This window comes from Muntiacus reevesi, chromosome 16 (assembly GCF_963930625.1).
Source record: "Muntiacus reevesi chromosome 16, mMunRee1.1, whole genome shotgun sequence".
Taxonomy (NCBI): Eukaryota; Metazoa; Chordata; class Mammalia; order Artiodactyla; family Cervidae; genus Muntiacus; species Muntiacus reevesi.
The window spans coordinates 9,029,208-9,054,322 of record NC_089264.1 but is presented as its reverse complement, the minus strand read 5'-3'; the positions used below and the strand labels follow the sequence as shown (position 1 = coordinate 9,054,322).

General features: G+C 35.5%; 1 long non-coding RNA gene across 1 annotated transcript in view; it reads left to right on the top strand.

Annotated features, from left to right (window-relative positions):
* Positions 1 to 24,273, top strand: part of LOC136147852 (uncharacterized) — an 82,795-nt gene extending 58,522 nt beyond the window's left edge. The window contains exons 2-3 of the long non-coding RNA XR_010659407.1: positions 23,686 to 23,787; positions 23,917 to 24,273. This is a non-coding gene — a long non-coding RNA (uncharacterized lncRNA). The remainder of the gene's footprint in view (positions 1 to 23,685; positions 23,788 to 23,916) is intronic.
* The last annotated feature ends 842 nt before the right edge of the window (positions 24,274 to 25,115 follow it).

Here is a 25,115-nt window from a genome sequence, read left to right as displayed (position 1 = left end):
CACTCAATAGGTACAGAAAATGTATGGCCTGTCTAGAGGAAAGGGTGATTAGCGTATGTGTTCTCTTAGGCGAGGAGTAACCTGGATACGATCTTCAAGGTTCCCCTGTCTGGAGGGGATCTTATCCTTCTGTTGTCATTCCCACAGGCACTAAACGCAGAGCTCGCAGTCCATTGGAGAGGTGGCCGGGCGTGATCAGCATGGACAGGCCTGAGATGGAGTCCAGGCCCTGTGACTTCCTTTTCACTGGTGCTCACAACGTTTTGATTGTGCTCTCCCAGTGTTCTGCCCCTCCTACCATCTTGTTGTTAAATAGGGGAGGAACAGTTAAACAGTAGTACAGACGTCGGGCAGGGTCCTGGTTTCTCATCAAAGAATATATGTAACAGTAAATTTGCGTTCCTCTGCAGGAACTATGGCCCCCACCCAGGTGGAGGGTAGTAACTTCAGGCTGAGCACAAGATTCCTGAAACACTGCCTTGTTTACCTATCAGCCAGTCAGAAAACGGTCACAAACTCTGCAGCTCTTGCCCCAAATTTGTCTATAAAAACTTCTCCCGCACAATCATTGGGGAGTTTGGGCATTTTGAGCATGAGCCACCTGTTCTCAACACTTGTACCTGCAACAGTCCTTTCTCTGCTCCAAGCCCTGATGTTTGGAGTTTGGTGTTTGGTCTCACTATGATCAAGCATACAAACTTTATTTGGAAGCAATATTTCTGAAAGCTTTGACATATATCATTCTAGCACTAACTTTAGGCCAATTAGAAGAATCCTTTTCTAAATTAATTTTGGTGATAGTGTCCAGAGGTACAGACACAGAGATCTTATAGCTTACACTTACAATATTGAGTAATGACACAGGCAGTATAATACAAAACTCACTAGTTTCTATGTAACAGTTGAATCCAAATTTTATTCAGTGGTAGGAATAGGTTAAGTTTCTCTGTTCAAATGGCTAAAGGTTTTTTTTTTAGTTTATTTTTTACTAATATTTGTGGAGGAGACTTTTAAAATTTTTTCATTTGCCTAGTTTCCAAAAGCTTTTCCCCACCTCTGATGTGTTACATTTCCCACCCCCAACCCCAGTTATGAGATACACTTACTTAAAGCTTGCATTTCAAAGAAGGAGTTCTCAGATTTTAGGAAAAATAGGGTAGAAAATTTACATCTCAAAGGCACAGATAAATTATTCAAGTTTTCTCCAAGGAGTCCTGCAGCAAATTTGCCCATTATCAGAGGTTTAGATTAATTAGTGTCTAAATTTTTATTTTTCTTAACTGAAAACAGTACTGTTTTCAATATCCTGATCTTTAACAATATCTGCAAGTATTTTGAGATGACTAGAGGAGGTTTGGGACTTGACAGAATGGATATGTGGGCTTTGAATAACTTCTAGTACTAAATTTCTGTTCTTATAAAAACTTGATTTGCAAAATGAAGACAGTTGCTTTTAATTTCTGAAAGAACTGGATTGCAGTCTGATTGATATCAAGGCGCATATCTGCCCATCCAACCATATTTTCTTCAATTTGCTTCTTTATATCAGGAGATGACTTCAAATTAAGATGGAAATCAAGAGTCCTATGCTGTAGGGTTTAATGCAGCATGCCTTTGTAAAGTCTGTTTGAGTGCTATACATGTTCTCTGACTACAGTTCAAACTTTGACAAGCTCACCTTTGGGAGAAGCCTCTGCTATTGCTTTCATTACTCCTGAATGTCGTCATCCAACTGATCCATTTCCCGATCATTTATAGGAGAGCCTTGGAGAAATTCTGGTCATCTGTTTCCTCTTTCAGGGAGATTTTCCCCAGGGCACCTGGCTTGTCAGATCAATACAGTATAATCATGGGTGAGAACACCTCTAAGCAGCCAGTCAGGGTCCCTCTGAGTAGAATTATTGATGTCCACTGTTCTTTATAACTTCTCTCTAAATTTGGTAGGGTCTTCCTAAAGTGGAGGCAAAGGGCTTTGTAATTTCTTTTAAAGCAGTCCCTAAGGATAGCCACTATACTCTTTTGTATTCTTTTTTCAATTTGGTCCTTCCGTGGGTGCCCATTAGAAAGTTGTTTATAATGAGAACTCTAAAATTTTTTCAAACATGGAATTTTTCCTGATTCAAAGCCTATATAGCTATTGGCAAGTAGGATCTTCAATGGTATATTTTGTCTCAGTGATCACTTAAAGAATAAGCCTTTTCATGACTTAAACATGTATGCAAGAGGCATTCCCAAGGAGGATATAATACGTACAACCCCATGAGATCTAGAAAGTTCATTCCCAGTTTTAACCTTTGAAAGCAAAGACCTTTGTTGCCGCAGGATGTAAGTATGGTGTTAGTTAAAAACAAACAAACAAAAAAGCAGAGTCTTTGGTTTCTTACAAGAATGTGAGATGCTGCCAGTTAAGACCCAGTCATTTATGACACCAGGTAGGCACTATTGGAATGGGACTTTGTCATCACTAATGGGGCAATGAAGTCTAAGCGAAAAAAGGCTGTTTATAGACTGTGTGAACCCTTGATACAAATTCCCGAGAGATGGTGCAGTTGGACAAAGAGAATGTTGCTTGTTCCTTCATTGTCTTCAGCGCACAGCATGTTCAGCTGGCTGCGGGTTATGAGCAAACACTTGCACGTCTTGTGGCTAGCAGAAGCCAGAGAGGTGATTCTCAGTGGTCACAGAGCCAAGCTCTCAAGACATAGAATGTGATGAAAGGAAAACCTCATCATGCATGGCTCAGACAGTAAAGAATCTGCCTGCAATGTGGGCGACCTGGGTTTGATCCATTGGTTGGGAAGATTCCCTAGAGAAGGAAATGGCTATCCATTCCAGTGTTCTTGTCTAGAGAATTCCATGGACAGAGGAGCCTAGCTTGCTACAGTCCATGAGATTGCAAACATTCAGACATGACTGATCAACTAACACTTCATTTTACTTTTTCTTTTCTTTTTATGACAAATGACACAGAAGACAAATGAAAACAGTGACCATCTCTAGGAAAGGGATCAATAGAAAAGTTCTTATAGCAAAATCTTTACCAGAGTTGCTATACTCAAGAAATTACTTTACACAAATATTTTCTTCTAAGAACCTCAATTTAGAAATGTTTACATTCCCCTCTCATCTGTCATTACAGAGAGGAATCTAGTAGAGCTAACTTGGATAAGAAATCTTACGTTTTGTTGGCTTCTGCCAATTTTTCAGAATCCCTTCTGCAGGCTCCAAATTGAATATGGTGTCTCTAATGGTCCCATTGTGGGTTGTCAAGCTGTTAGAGAGGCAAAATGATAAAGATTCAGTAAGTTGTATAGATTCTGTATACATAGAGGATACACAGAAAAGGTGAATAACTTCCTACAAAGGTCCAAGCCATCCCCTAACTACCACCTCAAGTTAAAGATAAGAGAAAGATGTTGAAAAAGACCAAAATTCTGTAACTATCTATGGTGATAGAGGTTAACTAGATTTCTTGTGGTGATAATTTTATAATATATACAAATACTAAGTTATATTGTACACCTGAAACTAATAAAATGTTGTGTGCCAGTTGAGTCAGTTCACTCACTCAGTCATTTCTGACTCTCTGCCACTCCATGGACTGCTGATCACCAGGCCTATCTGCCCATCACCAACTCCTGGAGTTTATTTAAACTCATGTCCATTGAGTCAGTGATGCCATCCAACCATCTCATCCTCTGTCATCCCCTTCTGCTCCCACCTCCAATCTTTCCCAGCATCAGGGAAAGATTTTTCCAATGAGTCTGTTCTTCCCATCAGGTGGCCAAAGTATTGGAATTTCAGCTTCAGCATCAGTCCTTCCAATGAATATTCAGGACTGATTTTCTTCAGGGTGGATTGGTTGGATCTCCTTGCAGTTCAAGGGACTCTCAAGAGTCTTCTTCAACACCACAGTTCAAAAGCATCAATTCTTCAGCGCTCAGCTTTCTTCACTGTCCAACTCACATCCACACATGACCACTGGAAAAACCATAGATTTGACTAGATGGACCTTTGTTTACAAAGTTATGTCTCTGCTTTTTATTATGCTGTCTAGGTTGGTCATAACTTTTCTTCCAAGGAGCAAGTGTCTTTTAATTTCATGGCTGCAGTCACCATCTGCAGTGATTTTGGAGCACAAAAAAGTAAAGTCTGCCACTATTTCCACTGTTTCCCCATCTATTTGCCATGAAGTGATGGGACCAGATGCCAGGATATCAGTTTTCTGAATGTTGAGTTTTAAGACAACTTTTTCACTCTCCTCTTTCACTTTCATCAAGAGGCTGTTTAGTTCTTCTTCACTTTCTGCCATAAGGGTGGTGTCATTTGCATATCTGAGGTTATTGATATTTCTCCTGGAAATCTTGATTCATGCTTGTGCTTCATCCAGCGCAGAGTTTTTCATGATGTACTCTGCATATCAGTTAAATAAGCACAGTGACAATATACAGCCTTGACGTACTCCTTTTCCTATTTGGAATCAGTCTGTTGTTCCATGTCCAGTTCTAATTGTTGCTTCCTGACCTGCATACAGATTTCTCAAGAGGTAGGCCAGGTGGTCTGGTATTCCCATCTCTTTAAGAATTTGCCACAGTTTTTTTTTGTGATCCACAGAGTCGAAGGCTTTGGCATAGTCAATAAAGCAGAAGTAGATGATTTCTGGAATTCTCTTGCTTTTTCAATGATCCAGCAGATGTTGGCAATTTGATCTCTGGTGCCTCTGCCTTTTCTAAATCCAGCTTGAACCTCTGAAAGTTCACAGTTCACATACTGTTGATGCCTGGCTTGAAGAATTTTGAGCATTACTTTAGTAGCGTGTGAGATGAGTGCAGTTGTGCGGTAGTTTGAGCATTCTTTGGCATTGCCTTTCTTTGGGATTGGAATGAATACTGACCTTTTCCAGTCTTGTGGCCACTGCTGAGTTTTCCAAATTTGCTGGCATATTGAGTGTAACACTTTCACAGGATCATCTTTTAAGATTTGAAATAGCTCAACTGGAATTCCATCACCTCCACTAGCTTTGTTCATAGTGATGCTTCCTAAGGCCCACTTTACTTTGCATTCCAGGATGTCTGGCTCTAGGTAGTGATCATACCACTGTGATTATCTGGATCATGAAGATCTTTGTATGTCCATTATACCTCAATTTTGAGTTGGTGAGGGCCAGTTACATGAGTAAACAAAGTCACAGTAAACAGTGTTTGTTTATCATGCTGATTTAAGTACATGCCTTCTCCATTGATTAGAGTGTCTAGAGTTTTAGTGACTGTTCTCTTTCTGGTTTAGAGAAGATTACTGTTGTTCAGTCCCTAAGTTATGTCTGACTTTTTGTGACTCCATGGACTATAGCACGCCAGGCTCCTCTGTCCTTCACTGTCTCCTGGAGTTTGCTCAAATTCATGTCCATTGAGTTGATAATGCAATCCAACCATCTCATCCTGTCACCCCCTTCTACTTTTGCCTTCATTCTCTACCAGCCTCAGGTCTTTTCCAAAGTGTTGGTTCTTCACATCAGGTGGTCAAAGTATTAGAACTTCAGTGACAGTTCTTTCAATGAATATTCAGGCTTGACTGCCTTTAGGATGGAGTAGAGAGAGGGAGACACTTCTATATTCATAAGGGGTATCTACAAATAGAGATTTTCTTTATAAATGTAGTTGTTCCTTACACAGAATAACTTACACTCTCTTTTCAGAGTTTTCCTGTGTCTACTGTTTCTTGAAAATAACCAGCTCAAAATATTCTCTATGCCATAGAAACATTTTGGTGTGGTAAATTTTGCTCTCCTTCATATATTTAGAATCATCAGTTGAAATATGAAGACATTTATCGATTATATTTGATAGGAGTTCATTTTATATAACAGATTTAAATGGAACATTAAAATGATTATTTACAGCTTTATGTTGAGGTTACTCTGTGTAGTTCAGGTGTTTGTTTATAGTATACATTTTTTAAACAAAAGAAGGACATGATGGACTCTATTCCCTAAAGAATTAAATATGAGGGTTTTTGAGGTGCTTGTCAAGTCCTATAAAGAGGGATATCACTCTTTTGGATATCATTTGGGTTAACAAATGATAACTCATTTGTTACTTGAGCTAACAAATAACAAATTGTTTTTTGGGTTAACAAATAACAAGTTGTTTGAGTTAACAACTCAAGAGAGACATACAGACTGTATATAATTGTGTATGCTTGTATTTATGGGAGTCATTATTCATTTGAAGGATGAGCTTTTAATTGCTCATGGGTGAAATCCTGAAAAAATGAAAGATGAAGGTAAAATACCCATGTGAGAAGACAGCAGTACTGAAATATAGGGAAAGATCTACAAGTAAATGGGAAATACCAGAACTTAAAAGGAAATATAGGATAGAGTGTTTCATCCAGATGTTGGTTAACATGTATTCTTATTCAGTTTTAAAAATGGGAAAATTAATGTGAGGATATGGCATATATTTCTATTTACTGAGATAGAGATAATTATGATAATTCTGATGTAAAATCTCTTCTAGAATTTTTAAAAGATAAAATAGAAATTTTGATTCAGAAATATATCAAATAATTATATTTGATGCAAAACATATGGGCATTGCATGATATTTAATTCAAGGCATCTGGTTATTAGTTACAATAAAATGTTTCTATTAGCAGATTTGCTTGAAGAGTTGTGTTTCATATTTTTAAAATATGGTTTTATACATATCTGGCACTGTGAATGCTTGTGGTAAATGTATACTTTAAAAATAATTTTGAGAAGTTAAATGCATTTTTACTTTGTGCTTTACCAATTCTTACTACCATCTGGAGGACAATTTTGATTTTTTTTAAATTGTGGTAAAAACAATTAACATGAGATCCGTTAACATGTATACATGGGTTTATTTATGGGCTCTTTATTCTGTCACGTTGGTCTCTCTGACTATGTGTATATGTATATCTACACACACATACACATGTATATCTGTTTTAAGCAAATAATATAGTGTCTTGATTACTGTAACTCTGTAACATGTTTTAGAATTAGAAAGAGAGGCCTTCAACTTTGTTCTTTCTCAAGACTATTTTGGCTATTCGGTTTTCTAAGATCCCCAGAGAATTTTAGAATGGATTTTTCTGTTGCTCAAAAAAAAAAAAAAAAAGTTAAATTGACTATTCTTTGCAAAATGATCTACAGAATCAAAGAAATCGCCACCAAATGCCAATGCATTTTTTAAGGGTTTTCTTCATAGATTATGTCATCTCTGAACATAAAAAGTTTAATTCTTTTCCACTTTGGATATATTTTATGTCTTGGTACTGCTTAATTTCTCTTGTTGGGAATTCTTATAGCAGATGGAACAGAATTGGCAAGAGTGAGCATCCTTGTCTTGTTTCTGATCTTAGATAAAAACCGTTCAGTGTTTCACCATTGAGTATGGTGTTAACTGTGAGATATTCATATTGAAGATATTTATTATGTTGAGGTCATTTTCTGAGGTCATTTTTTCTTCAAAAAATCATATTTTGTTGCATGTTTTTATTCTGAAAGTGCTGAACTCTAATATTTTTTTTTTTCTGCATCAATTGAAATGCTCTTACTATCCTGTCTTTTGTTTTGTTCATGTGGTGTATTGCATTTATTGATTTTTACATGTTGAATTACCTTGCATCCCAGGAATAAATCCTTCTTGGTTATGTTGTATAATCCTTTTAATGTGCTATAGAATTTGGCTTGCTTGTATTTTTATGGAGGATTTTTGCATATCCAAGTAAGCATTTGCATCAATGCTTATTAATATTCTTTTCTTGTGGTGTCTTTGTCTGGTTTTGGTATCAGGATAATACTGAACTCATAAAAAAGAGTGAAAACTGTTCCCTCATTTTCAGCTTTTTGGAAGAGTTTGAGAAGGGTTGGGACTATTTCTGAATGTTTTATAGAATTCTTCACTGATGTTATCTCTTTTGCTCTAGGCTTTCCTTTGTTGGGAAGTTTTCACTTGCTGATTCAATCTCCCTACTTGTAATTCTACTTAGACTTTGTTTTTCTTCATCATTCAACCTTGGTGAAAGGGTTAGTTGCTCACTCCTGTCTGACTCTTTGTGACCCTTATGAACTGTAGCCCACCAGGCTTCTCTGTCCATGGAATTCTCCAGGCAAGAATACTGGAGTGGGTAGCCATTCCTTTTTCAAGATGATCTTCTCGACTCAGGGATCAAACCTGGGTTTCCTGCTTTGCAGGTAGACTCTTTAACATCTGAGCCACCAGGGAAGCTTTTGATTACTAATTCAGTTTCCCTGCTTATAATTCTGCTGAGACTTTCTTTTTCTTCATCATTCAATCTTGGTTGAGTGGAGTGTTAGTCACTCGTTCATGTCTGACTCTTTGTGACCCTGTTCACTGTAGCTTGCCAGGCTCCTCTGTCCATGGGATTTTTCCAGGCAGGAATAATGAAGTGGATTGCCATCCATTTTTTCTGTGTTATCCAATTAGATGGTATATAATTGTTCATGGTCATTTTATAATTTTATTTCTAAGGCATCCTTAGAAATATCTTTAATTTCTGATTTCAGGTGTCTTTATTTTTATTAGCCAGCTAAAGGCTGATTAATTCTGTTTTTTATCTGAAAAGAATCAACTCTTAGTTTTATTGATATTTTTCCTTCTGTTTTTCTATTCTCTATTTTATTTATATCTACTCAAATCTGTATTATTTCCTTCCTCTGCTAAATTCAGATTTAGGTTTTTTTGTTTGTTTTGTTTTTTTGAGATGTACATCTTGGTTGTTGATTTAAGATACTTTCTGTTTTCTAAATGCAGACATTTACCACTATAAATTTCACTTATTACTGCTTTCACTACTTGCCATAAATTTTGGTATGCTGTGTTTTCATTTTCATATATCTCAAGATATTTTCTAATTGCTTTTTGATTTCTTATTTGACCCAATGGTTGTGCAATATATGGTGTTTAATTTCCACAAATTTTCATATTTTTGTGTTCCTTTCATTATTGATATCATTTCATTCCATTGTGGTTGGAGAAAGTACTTTGTATAATCAGTTTTCTTAAATTTGGTAAGACATTTTTGTGTTCTATCAGGCAGTCTGTCTTGCAAAATCTTCTTATGCATTAAGAATGTGTATTCTGTTGTGGATGGAGTATTCTGTATATGCACATTAGATCCAACTGGTATAATATTGTTCAAGTCCTCTCTTTACTTCCTTACATTTCTACCTGGTTGTTCGATCCATTATTAGAAATGGGATATTGAAATCTTCTGGTATTATTAGTATTATCCCATAGTGTGTGCTATGTGTATGTCTGTGTTAGTTTTTCAGTCGTGTCCAACTCTGCGACTTCATGGACTATAGCCCACTAGGCTCCTCTGTCTATGGGATTCTCCAGGAAAGAATACTGGAGTGGGTTGTCACGTCCTTCTCCAGGGTATCTTCCTAACCCAGGAATCAAACCCAGCATTGTAGAGAGATTCTCTACCATCTGAGCCACCAGGGAAGCCCCTAGTACTTATTTCTGTTTACAGCCAGTCAATATTTGCTAAATATATTTGAGTGCATTGATGATAGATGAATATATATTTTAAATTGTCATGATTTTTGCACTTAACATGAAATAATGCTGTCTCTTGAGTCAGAAGTAGCTATTAACACATTGTTGTGCTATGTTTCTCTTTATTTCTGAAATTTTATGCCCCATAAAATCAATTTCATCTTATTAAAAACTCCTAGGCATGCCATTTGCCATAATACTGACTTTACCAGAACATCAGATATACTGTTGGTGTTGAGCAAAGCATGCATCAGAAAATGAATGAGATAGTTTTATTGAGAAAACAATTGTTAGTCAGGATTTAACCTTCTGATCTTGATTTAGTATTGAATAAGACTGAAAATTGTGAATGTAAAGATGTTGATGCCAACTTCTTAACAACATAATTTACCATTCATGTAGATGAGAGATGAGAAATGCCAAAAGCCAGAGAAATAATACTTAGTGTACAACATGTTTTGTTGACATTGATAACACAAGTACATTTCTATGATTATGTGTGCTTACTCAGGTATCATATTTCAGGGATGTAACCAGGGTTTTAATATCCTGAACTTAAAATTTGGGGACCAAAGTATGTTTTTAGAAGATATAATTAAGAATAACATAGTTCCTTAAAGCATAATTATTGTGTAAGTAGCTCAAGTACTAAGAATTCAAAATATGGCTTCCAATATTTGATGATTTGTTTTATTCCATCAGAAAGATAAAGTCATGGTTGTGGTTGTTTTAATCAACTTTCAAATGTTTCAATATGTATGAAGAAATAAATTACAGAGTTCAATTAAAAAAATATGAGGAGAATCCATTTGCCACTGACTCTGAGAATGAAAAATACAGTTTCAACTCAAGAGTAATAGGCTTGTTAATTTAGCTTCTAAGATGCTGAAAGTAATCTTCAATAAGAAACTGCTCCATAATTTCTGTATTCATATTCAGTTTACAGACATATAATTTATGATTTTTCAAACACTTTCCAGCATTCTTATGGCATACAGTTATAAGTTAGAATATTCTAATTTAATAGAAATAATTATTGAGAAAAAAGTTGATGGTTGTAGAGTCTCTTGGGTGTTTTTAAATGTCACAAACCATACTTGCCTGCTGAAGGATTGCAAACAAATCTATTTGTCCTACTTATATAATAGGTTTTATTTTTAAATGATTTGAACATTTATAAATTTCATAAAATTATTAGCCTAAGGGGACATGAATTCCAGTTGAGTGCTCTATAGATGCCAGAAGCTAAGGAATTAATGCATTACTTTTGTGAATTACATTACCTGATGATAACAGGTGTCATATTTTTCATCTTGCAAAATGACAACAGTGTATTTTTAGCATATAATACTTTTTACACGCTTGAATAAATCTACCTGAAATGACTAGAAATCTAATAAGGTGATGAAAGACTGAGACATTTCTCCAAAAATGTAAATAAAATAATATTTCAGTAAAATGTTAATTTCCATAGACAGAAGGTTAGTCTATGTCTCACACAGGGAAAGAAAGTTTTCAACTGGTTTTAGGTGAAGTTGGTAAATGTAAGTGTCAAACTGAAGCAGATATGGAAAGACAAGTGATAACCATTATTTGTTGGAAACATACAATCTCATTTCAAAGGCTTATTTTTGTATAGGAAAAATGTCATAGTTGAAAAGGTAACATTTTAATTTTTAAAAACCAAATCGAGGCATTAAAATCCCATATTAAAGACCCTCACTGATAGAGGTTGAGACTCAGGTCAGTAAAGATTGCTGGCAGACTGACTTTGGCATGCCCATGCCTACTTCTGACCAAGGCATTAAGCCAGCACGTACCTTTTACTGGTGGAATTAGGAATCCACATCTTAGCAGTTTGCCTAGCTATGACACCAGAAGCCACTGATTATACTCTGCATCCTCAGAAGGAATGTTGCATGACTAATCCAAAAAGTCTATCTGACACTGAATAGGTTATAACAAATATTTTCAATGGAGTACTTCAATAAACCAAGGGAATAATCTAGGTATACATCAATTTTTAAATTATTTGAATAAATATGTATTTTATAAATACAATAAAAACATAAAAAATAGAATATAGCACTATAAATTATTTATGACACACAAAACTAAAAGTGTTATAATTTCTTTAATTCCAAAAGAATAACAGTTTCTTTAATTCTAAAAGAATAACGTGGTCACTGCAAAGCAAAATAAAATACAAAGGTGGGTGGAGGAAATAATGTAATACCCCAGAACTTAAACCACGTGGGATTGAATTGTGGACGCACAGGTCCACTTTATGTGTGGAATTTTTTCAGTAAATATGTACTACTGCACTACATGATCCATAGTAGATTGAATCTGCAGAGGAGGATACTAGGGATCAAGTGTAAAGTTACACACAGATTTTTGTGTGGAAGATGTTTTTAGTTGGTGTGGAAGGTGTTTTTAGTCCCAGAGTTGTTCAAGGGTCAACTATAATATCCACTCAACCTGTATGCAGTCTCATAGTCGTATTCCACTCCCTCCCTCCTATGTATCAAGCAAATACATTTTAAACAAAACAACCGAAACAAATGTTAAAATTGAGGCAAGAAGGAAAGAAAAAGGAAATTTGCCTAACACCATGCACTTAGCTTCCCTGATGGTTCTGTTGGTAAAGAATCTGCCTGCAATGCAGGAGATACCAGTTTGATTCCTGAGTCAGGAAGATCCCCTGGAGAAAGGATAGGTTGCCCACTCAAGTATTCTTGGGCTTCCCTTATAGCTCAGCTGGTAAAGAAATCACCTGCAATGCGGGAGACCTGGTTTGATCCCTGGGTTGGGAAGATACCCTGAAGAAGGGGAAGGCTACCCACTCCAGTACTCTGGCCTGGAGAATTCCATGGATTACATACATAGTCCATGGGGTTGTAAAGAGTCGGACAGGCCTAAGCAACTTTCACTTTCATGCACTTAGCAGAGCTGGGTTGTGAATCTGGGCAGTTCATCTCCAGAATTCATGTTCATCATGTAAACCTAACTTATCTGTAAAGTTGAACAATATTTCTGAGTCTGGTATATACTTTATATTTTAACAAATAATAGTAAGATGTAACTCCTTCAGAAACTCCTATGTCTTTTCCTCCATGCATCCCTTGATGTGATCTGTTAAAAATATCAGTCTGGAAGGTTGTCTTTTAACACATTATTGACTTGGGTATTTCTGCAGAAACCAACACCTATGACCAGTTATTTGCTAAGTGAACAGTGAAAGATCTCAATAATGTTTGGTAACAAAAGACACATTAATATATATCTGGCCAATAAAGAGTTAATAGACTTTGGGCATTGAAAATTCATAGAATTTAAGACAACTCAATAGAAAAAATGACAGAAAAAAGGTTAGGAATGGATAATTCTCTCACAAATAAATCTAAATGGCTAGAGTACATATTTGAAGATACTCTGATGAAAAGTGAAACCAACATTAAGACTTTTGTTCTATTGGTTTAGTAAAAAAAATGAAAGGATCTATTACACTGTTGTCTGTGGAACTACATACACATATATCAGGCTGAGTGCCTGACATCCCTTCTAGGATGTGAAACAGGCTTTTGAATTGATCATTTCTAAAATTAAATCTGTGGTTTCTCCCCGCAACATGATCCACATGCCACCTTACTCATTTCAGCCTGGACCCACAGTTTCCCAGTGTCATGGGCACCTCTAGCCATCCTTGATAATCTCTTTCATGTCACTCACCCATCAGAAATCCCTTTGCTCAACTGCAAACTATTTGAATTATCTAATCCCTGTATACTTCCTCTTCTGTCATCACCCCAGATCTGCTCTAATCAGGGTTACTGTTGCAGCTTCCGAACAGATATTTCTGCTGCTACACCTGATCTCTTACAGGTTTTCCCTCAAAAGAATAGGGTGACCGTTTTAAAATACCTGTTTGAGTTTGTTGTCGCTCTGCTTAAACTCTGCCATGAGTCTCCTTTTCACTAAGACTAAAAACCAAAGTCCATACCGTGGCCTGCAGGCTTCACATTTCCGTTTTAAGCAAACTCTCTGACCTGCTCTGGTTTCTCTCCTTCATCCACTCACCTGGTTCTAGACTTGCTGTTACCCTTGCTCTACAGAACACCCTAGGCAAGCTCTTACCTTATGTCCTTGCTCTGGCTATTTATTATTTTTTCTATAGGGTTTGTGGCTTTCCAGTAAAATATGTAATTTATCAGTGAATTATACTTCTGAAAGTCTCTGAGGGGGGAGGTGGGGATGTATGGCAAAGCTTCTCTCCTAGATAGCATGCATAATTTAGGTACTCTTAGAATTTATTTATTTTTTTGGTCATGCCTTGTGGCTAATGGAATCTTAGTTCCCAGACCAAGGGTTGAGCCTGAACCATGGCTGAGAAAGTACCAAGTCCTAACCACTGAACCACCAGGGAAATCCACTGTTAGGCTTTCTTAATGTCAGATTATTTGATGTAAGAAAAGCAGTTGTTAAATATTGCCACACTTATAAGGCTTAAATTGTCTTATATGTATGATTGAATAAGCACCTCACCTCTGAATAATCACAGCTCACAACCTTTTTTCCTCCTCTTGCCAAAGAAATTCTGTGTGTGCCCACTTTCTCTGTAACTTTACACACCTTCTCACCCCACCATACTTCCGCCCCTTTTCCACTTCTCTGTGTTAGATAAGGATTTGAGGCATGAGATGCCTTAAACAGGTAAAAACCAGGGTGAAGGAGGTAAAGTAACTGAATTTCAGAATTGAGAAGAAAAAGGCTTAGCCCCAAGTGTACAAGCAATTATAATTATCACACCAATATTAAAAAAAAAAGAGATACAATCTTATAATTTGAAGATGAAAAGAAAATGTACTTTGTTTCAGAGAGGAAAAAAGAACTGCCAAGTGTGTCTAATAATTTTTTTAATTTAACTTTTACATTGGAATATGGTTGATTTACCACATGTTGCATTACAGTGTTGTTAAGTTTCAGGGGTACAGCAAAGGGGATCAGCTATACACATCTCCATTCTTTTCCAGATTGTTTTCCCATATGGGTTTTATAGAATATTGAGGGTTGTTTCCTGTGCTTCATTGTAGGCCCTTTCTCCTTATCTGTTTCACATATAGCAGTGTGTATCTGTTAATCCCAGACTCTTAATTTATCCTACCCTCCCACTTTTCCCCTTTAGTAACTGTAAGTTTATTTTTAAAGTGAGTCTGTTTATGGCTTGTGAATAAACTCATTTGTATCCTACTTTAGATTCCACATATAAGTGATATCATATAGTATTTGTCTTTGTCTGACTTCACTTAGTATGATAATCTGTAAATCCATCCATATTGTTGCAGATGGCGAAATTTCATTCTTTCTTATGGCTGACTAGTATTTCATTATGCACATACACCACATCTTCTTTAACCATGCATCTGTTGATGAACTTTTAGATTGCTTCCAAGTCTTGGCTATTGAAAATAGCGCTGCCATGAACCTGAGGGTGTACCTGTCTTTGAGTTTTTTAAAAAATATGATTGACTAAGGATTTGGATCACTTTCAAGGAGTTCTCAAAATCCAAGTTTAGGATTATAGTATTTTAGCATAATTTTGGGTTGTCACATTTTTATAATTTTTTCTATTAGCTTGAATGTAGACAATTAGCTCATTTCATATTTAGTGAAACAATCATCAGTGGTCAGGAGTCCATTCAGGTTTTATTTATTTACTATTTATTTTAACTTTAATTTTAATTGTTTGTTTTATTCCCAATGTATATATATGGAAATCCTTCCCTTTCATCATATATGTACTTAGAAGAAGAAACAGATTGAGTTGTATTACATAGATGTTATTTTGTATGTGTGGTCACTATATACCTGAAGGATAGCATGTGGTCATATAATCTCTCTTTATATCATATACATTACATGTATACATATACTAATCTAATATTTGAATATGTAGCTTTGAATAGACTTATGAAACATGTAGTGATGTTTTATATACATATTTTAAGTAATATAGACTATATAGCTTCTCAATCTGTGGTAATGACTATTAATATGTTCCCCCAGTGTCATGTCAGTTGATACTTTATAAGATAAAAAATAATACTTAGAAAAAATAAAGAGATTAAAATCCCAGCCTTTTATTATTAGATATGATGCACATGGAGATACATTTTAGCAAATTAATTCAGATAAATACAGTACAAGGAAAAGAGAATTTTAATACTGTACGTGCTCTCTAATTGAAAGTGAAATCGAGTGAATATTAACTCCCCATGTTATATGCCTTTGTGGACACTTTGGGTACTATATGTATCAGTATCCTCATTTTCTTTCATTTTCTCAGGTATATTATTAAGTCTATTCTTGTAATTTATTTATTTATTTCCTTTTTTGTAAGATGGGTTTTTCCTTCAGTCTTTTTCTCTGAGTTTAATCAAAACTAGATCCACTCTGGTTTGTTCCTTATTGTACTTAGGTTTAAAATCTGTTGTTTAGTTTTCATCAACTGAAATGTTACGATATACATTTCTATTTTAAGTTAGTGTGTAATTTTTTTTTTCTATTCCTGTGTCTTTGGGGAACACACTTTAATATTTGAGTGCCTTTTGCATCTCTGTAGTGAGGAAACAATTGCTTTATTAAATACAGTTAGTGGTAGGCGGTGGTGAGAGAGTGGCTTGGCCTGTGTGTTTCCGTTTCCTCTGTATTTCTGCAGGATGCTTACATCCCCTTTATCCTTCGCTGTCATCCCTTTTCCATCTTTGTCTTTATTCCCAGAATCAGTGTCTCTCTCAGGCTGCCACCTTCATTCCAGTCCACTTTCAAGTGTTTTTCCTCTACTGCCAAGTCACAGTATCTTCATTTGACATTTAGTCCTGCACATTGTTTTGCTGGAGGTAGGTTTTCCTGTCCTTTTGATTTGTTCTTTAACCCCAACCCTCTCTTTAAAAAAATAAACAAAAAAAACGGCTTGTTAAGCCTCCCCCTTATCCACCCGCTGTAGTAAGAGCAAGAGCTCAGATGGAATTTAGAGTCGATTCTCCTCCTACAGTTAAGTTTTTGGGTAGTCTGTCTCCTAGTAATGTTGAAGTCATAAGTCATGTGTAAACTTATTTTTACTAGTCTCAGATTTAGATATCTAGGGATGACGTATAGAGTTTAAGCCACTACAGTACCACATATGTCAGTATTTAAATATTAAATATGTCACTATTATCCATTGTAGGCTTGGTTGATAGCAACATGACAGAATAATATATATTGTTACTTACTGACTTTGTCCCTCTAAAATTCTTACTTCCATATATTGAAGCCCTAATGGCCAATGTGGTTACCTGTGGAGGTGGAGCCTCTAAGGAAATAAATGTAAAAGAGATGATAAGGGGGAGAGGCCTGATGTGACAGGAGTGATATCCTTAGAAAGAGAGATATCAGGGTTTTGCATACTCTCACTCACTCTGTGCACATGAGCCAAGGAAAGGACATATGAAGACATAGCAGGAAGGTGGCTACAAATCACGGAGCATTCTCACCAAAATGTAATTATCCAGAACATTAATATTGAACTTCTAGATTCCAAAGCTTAAGTTTCTGTAGTTTAACCAACAGAATTTGGTTATAAAAGTCCTAGCAACTAATATAATATCTGAATCACTTCTGTTTGATTTTAAACCACCTTTGAGAAATACTTTTCAGAGAGGTATATTGATGTGAAGAAAAGACTTAAGAAAATTCAGCAAGGTCAAGATATTAATTTTTACATTATTATCCAGAATAGAACATGATGCCATATTTCAACAATCATCTGCAATCATTACTCACTACTTCTAAAGACTTACCTTCTAAAGGTATAGCTAAAAGTGTATGACAATTCAACAAAATAGCTCCAAATTCCAAGAATTTTAATGCATGAGCTTTCAGAGAGAAAATAAATTTTTATTCACATACACAGCTATATATTGTCACCCTGCTTATTTAACTGATATGCAGAATACATCATGAGAAACACTGGGCTGGATGAAGCACAAGCTGGAATCAAGGTTGTTGTGAAAAATATCAATAATCTCAGATATGCAGATGACACCACCCTTATGGCAGAAAGTGAAGAAGAACTAAAGAGCCTCTTGATGAAAGTGAAAGAGGAGAGTGAAAAAGTTGGCTTAAACCTCAACATTCAGAAAACAAAGATCATGGCATCTGGTCCCATCACTTCATGGGAAATAGATGGGAAAACAGTGGAAACAGTAGCTGACTTTATTTTGGGGGGCTCCAAAATCACTGCATATGGTGATTGCAGCCATGAAATTAAAAGATGCTTGCTCCTTGGAAGAAAAGTTATGACCAACCTAGAGAGCATATTAAAAAACAAAGACATTACTTTGCCAACAAAGGTCCATCTAGTCAAGGCTATGGTTTTTCCAGTGGTCATGTATGGATGTTAGAGTTGGACTATAAACAAAGCTGAGTGCAGAAGAAGTGATGGTTTTGAACTGTGGTGTTGGAGAAGCCTCTTGAGAGTCCCTTGAACTGCAAGGAGATCCAACCAGTCCATCCTGAAGGAGATCAGTCCTGAGTGTTCATTGGAAGGACTGATGTTGAAGCTGAAACTTCAATACTTTGACCACCTGATATGAAAAGCTAACTCATTTGAAAAGACTCTGATCCTGGGAAGGATTGAGGGCAGGAGCAGAAGGGGATGACAGAGGATGAGATGTTTGGATGGCATCACTGACTCAATGGACATGAGTTTGAGTAAACTCAGGGAGTTGGTGATGGACAGGGAGGCCTGGCGTGTTGTAGTCCATTGGGTCGCAAACAGTTGAACAGGACTGAGTGACTGAACTGAACTAACGTTGTCATTTAATAAATTTATAGGTAAGCAATATCAAGATTGTCAACCTATATAATTGATAATTGGTGCTAAATTACAGAACATGTTAAATATAACATCAGCAGAAGCTAGAAGTACTTTTTCCAGGATTTATTTATACTTTCTCCTGCAAAACTGTCTGCCATTAAAAAAAAATGTTGCATTAATTTCTGTCATTAGTGGTAAAACTAATTATTTTAAATCTGGTTGCCCATATTACACTTTTTAATTTAAAAGTTGGAACCAAACTGTATTCATATTCAGCATTGTTGTTGTTCAATCACTAAGTCATGTCCAACTCTGTGCAACCCCATGGACTGTAGCCCACCAGGCTCCTCTGTCCATGGAGCTCTCCACAGAAAAATACTGAAGTGGTTTGCCAATAGATACACCTAAAACTGAAGTATGACTTACAATGCTGAGAAAAATAAAATCAGTTATCTCTTAGCTGATTAGTTTATAAAGTATAGGTGCATTTATTTATAAATTGTCATCATTTGACACATAATTCATGTTGACTATTGTAAGAAGGTAGAGGCTGTAAAACTATATAGTAAATCAATACTTAACTACATAATTTCTAAGTCAAATACAAAATTTAATTTGCAGGTTTCATGAATAATCGAATATCATTTGAAAAACAAACTCAAGTTTATAATGTTCTGAATTTGCTACAATTTATATATTCTTCTTTGTGTATATGTATACACCTTGGTATATACATACTTGTCCTCTGCATTTAATCAATTCCATGGGTATATTTTCACATCATCGTTAAATTTATTTTAATTTTGAGTATATCATTTTGAATATGTTCAACAGTCAGAGATCCCTTAAAGTAAATAGGAAGGTATTGTTCTCATTTCCAAAAGCTGATGTTTGAATTACAATGTTCCTTCCACTTTATTTCTTACTGAACAGCTCTATTATATTAAGAGTTGGCTTCAGTTATCTTTACCATTTTTTATTTTGGTTGTTGGAAGAACACTGAAAGAATCCTATAGGAGAGAATAGTTTGAAATACAGTATTTATACCGGGAAAGGGATTTTAATGAATCTAAAATTGAAGCTTTCCTGTACCCTCTTGTTGACTCAGTCTCGTCCCTGGAACTTGCTTTCCCCTGCCTCCTCCAGTTGTGGAAAGAATTCTGCTCAGTTTAGCTACAATTCCCCATCTCACTATCTGGTCACCCTAACCCACTTTCAGCAAGAATTCTAAGTTGGTTTTACAGAAGTCCCCCTACCCCTGCTATCGCTTCTTAGTAATTCTTCATTCAGTAACTTTCTTACTATAGTTGTCTATAAATCTCCAAGTGCCTTTGCTATATTTGGAGTTGAGCCTGATCTCTTGCATAAAATCTTTCTTAGCATTTTATAACAACTGGCAAAATAGTTTTTTTGCTAGCAATCTTATCTATCATTTATTCTCAGCATCTATAATAGTGCATGGCATGTAGAAAAACTGTGCATTTCCAGAAGGAAAGAATATATAACATGATTAATAATGCTAAGTATACAAGAAAGTTAAAGTTTATAGATATCTGTGCATATATAACATTGATATGTACACATGTAAGATGTTGTAACAAAGACCTCGGGACCTCAGGATCTGGGAGTGGACTGTCAGAGTATGACTCCTGTAGTGTCTGATGTATTGTGTAACTTTGGGTAAGTTATCAACTTCTTGAAGCTTCAGTTTGCTCATTTGTATAATGCAGTTAAGAAAAGTACCTGAATTATGGCGTTATAAGGCAACAATAAATGGGTTAATACATTTGAATCTTTGAAAACTAAGATCACATATTGTCAATATACAGTAGTTACTATCATCACTAAGTGTATTAGCATTAGTAATACCACTGACCTCGTATGTAATTGCATGCATTAAAGGAACTATTCACACACATTTTAAGGGATTTATCCAACCTGACAAGTATGTAGTCTACCCATTTGAAGTTAAATGTTGGTGCACTAATGGTTTCCATCTGCCTTGTTTGCTCTTCCTGTGTCTTCTTGCTTACACTATAACCCAAGTTTCTAGGTGTTACCATTCTGTGACTGTGAAACCAGCAGGGATGAACACAACAGTCCACGCTGATGCTATAACTAATAGAAAGTATAGAATATGTTGTGTATTTTGACTCTCACACAAAACTCTACAAAGGCAGGGATTTGGGTTTTATTCAATTTTTTCTCCCCAAAGTTTAAGTGCAATCACAGAATTAAGTCATTTAGAAATAGTATTTAATTATTACCATATTACTATTGATTGAGATGGAAAGTCTTCTTCATTAGTGATTTAGTTATGTATTACACAATGAAGTATATCTTTTAGAAATGAGAATAGTTGTAGATTTAAAGTATTAAATTACTGTAGAGATAAATCCTAAACAAAATGTAATTGAAGAAACTGAATCAGACTCTAATATATTTTTTCATTTCTAATTTTTTAGTGCACATTTGATATTTAAAATAGCATTTCATGTGTAAATGTCATAATGATCTCCATTTTAGTTAAAGTAGTATTTATTTAAGTGAATTTTGGGGCTAATTCAGTGTTCATGTCCACTCTGCTAATATGTTTTATATTATCAACTGTTCTTTTTAAATCATTAGTCTATATTTTTTCAGGATATTACTAAATTTATGATCAATGTATGCAACTTATTACAGGTGCTATGCTTACTGCATCTTAGAAGATACAAAACATTGCTTACTATTATTGAGAATATAGTTCTGTGTTAGAATATGCATTTAAGAGCTAAAACCAATGCTACTCTTGTTACACTTTGGGGATGTGGAGGGAAATATATAGTACAGGAAAAAAGTGTGTTTCACTGGAAACTTTAGACTATCATATTAGCAGTGTGTTTCTGGAAAGAAATGAGCAAAACTGTCACATGGGTAAAAGTCTAATGGTCTTTATGTATCTTTAAGTTTTGTTTATTCTGAGTAGTATAGGAGATTAGAGAAATTGGGAAATTACCTTTACCTTTGTGTTCTGCCGTTGAAGAAAATAATTTTTCCATAATTTTCTGTCACTAATGTTTTTAACTTACGCAGAAGTGTGCATAAGTTGTGCTTGAGACCAGATGCCTAAACAGATAAAAATTAAGAGTAGATTTGAGAATGCATTGCATTTTAAAACAAATGATTAGAATGGAAATCCTGAATTTGGAATAATAGAATTCATAATAATACTGATAAAATTGCTATATGAAATTTGAAAATTGATAGATCTATGCCCATTTGGATATAATCACTGGGTATATCCACTACAGTTTTTAAAAATTTACAATTCCTATTGATACTGAGATAACTACCCTAAAATGCTTTCTAAGTATTATGCTGTGCAATAAGTGAACCACTAGAACCTTCCTTAGAACCAATCTATTTCTGTCTCTAAATATTCCTGAAATTCAAACATTTTCTGGGGACCACATTTTTTGTTGCTGTCTACTTAGATGAAAAATGGTCACCAACCTCAGTCATTAATCATGTAGATCATAGAGAAAGGTAGAGAGAATCTTTTAGTCCAGAGTCACTTAACTTCATTTTTGAGGCTAAAATAACCAAAAATCATATACCATATTCATCAACAGTTGACAGTATTGTCAACATTTTCTTCAGTATATTCCCTGTGGAATTATTGTAAATAAGTTTATCTGAGACATTTAGTTACAAAGCTTCCTTATTGATCATAGTTTTCCTTGTGCTAAGATAAATGGTATTTTAAATACTCAGTGTATCCATTCTGGGCTTCCCTGGTAGCTCAGCCGGTAAAGAATCCACTTGCAATGTAGGAGACCCTGGTTCGATACCTGGGTTGGGAAGATTCACTGGAGAAGTGATGGTATCCGATTCAAGCAGAATTTCTCATATTTGTTAAGCTCAGTTTCTGTGTTAATTAGGCCTTAGTTTCTGGGTTATAAAAAGATCTCTATAAAGTATCAGTCAGTCTCACACTTCTCAGAAATGTCATGTTAAATAGCATGCTTTAATACATTATGAGACAGTAGCTGCTAAAATGGGCTGCACAAAACCCTGAATTATATGTGATGCTGAAAATACATGCCTATTAAGTCTCTGAATCATTTACTATTTTACTCTTTTTTTCCCCCACTGGTGATTACACAGGAGACCTATACCTTTTCCAAAATAATGCTTTAATTAATACTCATGGAGAATTCTCTCCTGGAGAAAATGCAGTGTAGACCCAATTACTCTTTGAAATGCATAATTCTTCTTACTTGATTGTATCTGCATAGTGTGATGCTCTAAGACTACCTAGAGATTATATTTCTTCAGTTCTGCATAGTAGTAATGAGCATTTAAATCCTTTAATTCTTTCATATTTGCATATATTCAAACCTGGGAGGAGAAACAAAACTAAAGCATTAGAAATGTGAAATTAATGATTTTAATTAAAACATTTTGCAGTCCTCATACTACAGCCTGGTACTATGATTATTATTCCTTCTACAGATGAATTCTCCCTATATTTTAAAGAGCTGGTATTACTTCAAAAACAACTCTTGAAGACTAGATTATATACCTTCACTACTAGAAGAAGATAATGAAAATATTTAAATAACACATAAAGAAAATAAATATATGGACATGCATGTTTATGGTGGTAGAAAATTAGTGAAGCAGAAATACTGGAATTATATTTCTTATAACAAAGTCTATGAAAACAGAGCCTGCTATTTGAATGTAAAAACTGAAAGCTGATATAGGTTATGTAAGAAGAAAAAGTTCTTAAAACTTAGATAAAAGTTTTACAGGTAAAACCTTATGGCTCTATGGCAATAGTCTTGATGAATAGCTTTTCAGTTCTGTGAACAAAAGTTATTAGCAGACAGATGGTTGTGTTCTACACTTCCAGTTATAAGTCACATGTTACCTCTGATTTCCCACAGAAACCACTCTTTGGCTAACAGCAAACACACACAGAGAAATAGTCATTCGTAAAAAAATTTGTGCACTAATATTTCCAGTGCACATTATTTTAAGATCATTTGTTACATTATGTTTGATTCTTCTTACTATTCTGTTTCATTTTCTAAAGCTATAGGCTTCGAAAATCTGGCTTGGAACACTCAAAAGACTGCAGACATAAGAGTGAGTCTTCCTTGGTAACCAACGTGATTATTCTGCTAGTTCATTCAGTAAAGATTTAACTAAATTTTCAATGCATGTATATCTTAATATCATATGACAGTTATTTTTAAAAAATTTTGAAATTGTTTTTGGCAGCTTTGGATGTTTACCAGCATACCTCAGTGGACCACCTTCCAAAGTCAATTAAATCACAGCATATTGCCTGAGAACTGCATCTCATGAGCTGCTTATGCCCAGGTGCTATTTCTTTCTTCATTTCTGGAATAAATCTCAAAAGAGAATGTTACCATCACTCGGTCTACATTTCTAGTTCTCTCTCATCCCCATTACCTATAATGTTCAAGCTATGTGTCTCTTCCTTTTCAGATGTCACTCATCTGTCATAACTTCCCTGAAGACTCCCTCCTCTAAAAAACCTCTATGCGTTCTCCTCAGAAAGTGGAATTTTCCTCCTGTGAGCCACCATGTCACATTGTATGTCCCCTGTTGGTTCATTTATCATAATCTTGACTCTATCATAATTGGTTTTATACTTGACCATTACTACTCAAGTTGTATCTCTTAATAAAACTCATTGACATCACTTTCATGGCTAAGTTAGACACGGCTGAGCAACTAAACTGACATCACTTTCGTAGCTCAGTTGGTAAGCAATCCACCTGCAATGCAGGAGACCTTGGTTAGATTCCTGGGTCAGGAAGATCTGCTGGAGAAGAGATAGTCTATCCACTCCAGTATTCTTGGGCTTCCCTTGTAGCTCAGCTGGTAAAGAATCCGCCTGCAATGCGTGAGACCTGGATTAGATCCCTGGGTTGGGAAGATCCCCTGGAGAAGGGAAAAGCTACCCACTCCAGTATTCTGGCCTGGAGAATTCCAGGAACTGTAGGGTCCATGGGGATCCAGGGTCGAACACTACTGAGCAACTTTCACTTTCACATCACTTTTCACTGGGTGGGCACAAATACAGTCTAAGGTAATAATCTATATACACTTGATGTGTATTCATTTAAAATGTTTATGATATTGTAAACAATATAAACCAATTAGTTTTCAAATATAGGCACAGTCATAACTCTGACACTTTAAAAAAACTGTTACAACAGTATTGCCTGTCATTAGTGAATTTATATTCTATTGCTGTTATAACAAATTACCACACAGTTAGTGAAATGAAGGAAAAAAATAGTTTAAGGAAGTTCAAAAAGACCAGGGTGCCTAAAGCAGAAGGTAAGCAAGGAGAAGAGATCATTTCAAATTGAAGATGCACATTAATATATACAAATAAAGATGTCAGATCAGAACTTTATATGACAAGTCTGGGCTTTTAAGGAGAGTCAGCGATGGAGACAGACCCAGCAAAGGGTTGATAGTACAAGCACTGAGACATTATGGAGAAGCCTGTGAGGTAAAATAAGAAACAGGAGAGGGTCATGTCTGGAAAGCCAAGTGCAAAAGGGATTCAGTACAGCTGTATTGATGTAGGTGGCTAACCCAAAAACTTAAGGGGATTTTAAAAATAAACTTACTTGTTGTTTGATGAGGTAGAGAAGAACCTTTATTTCTGT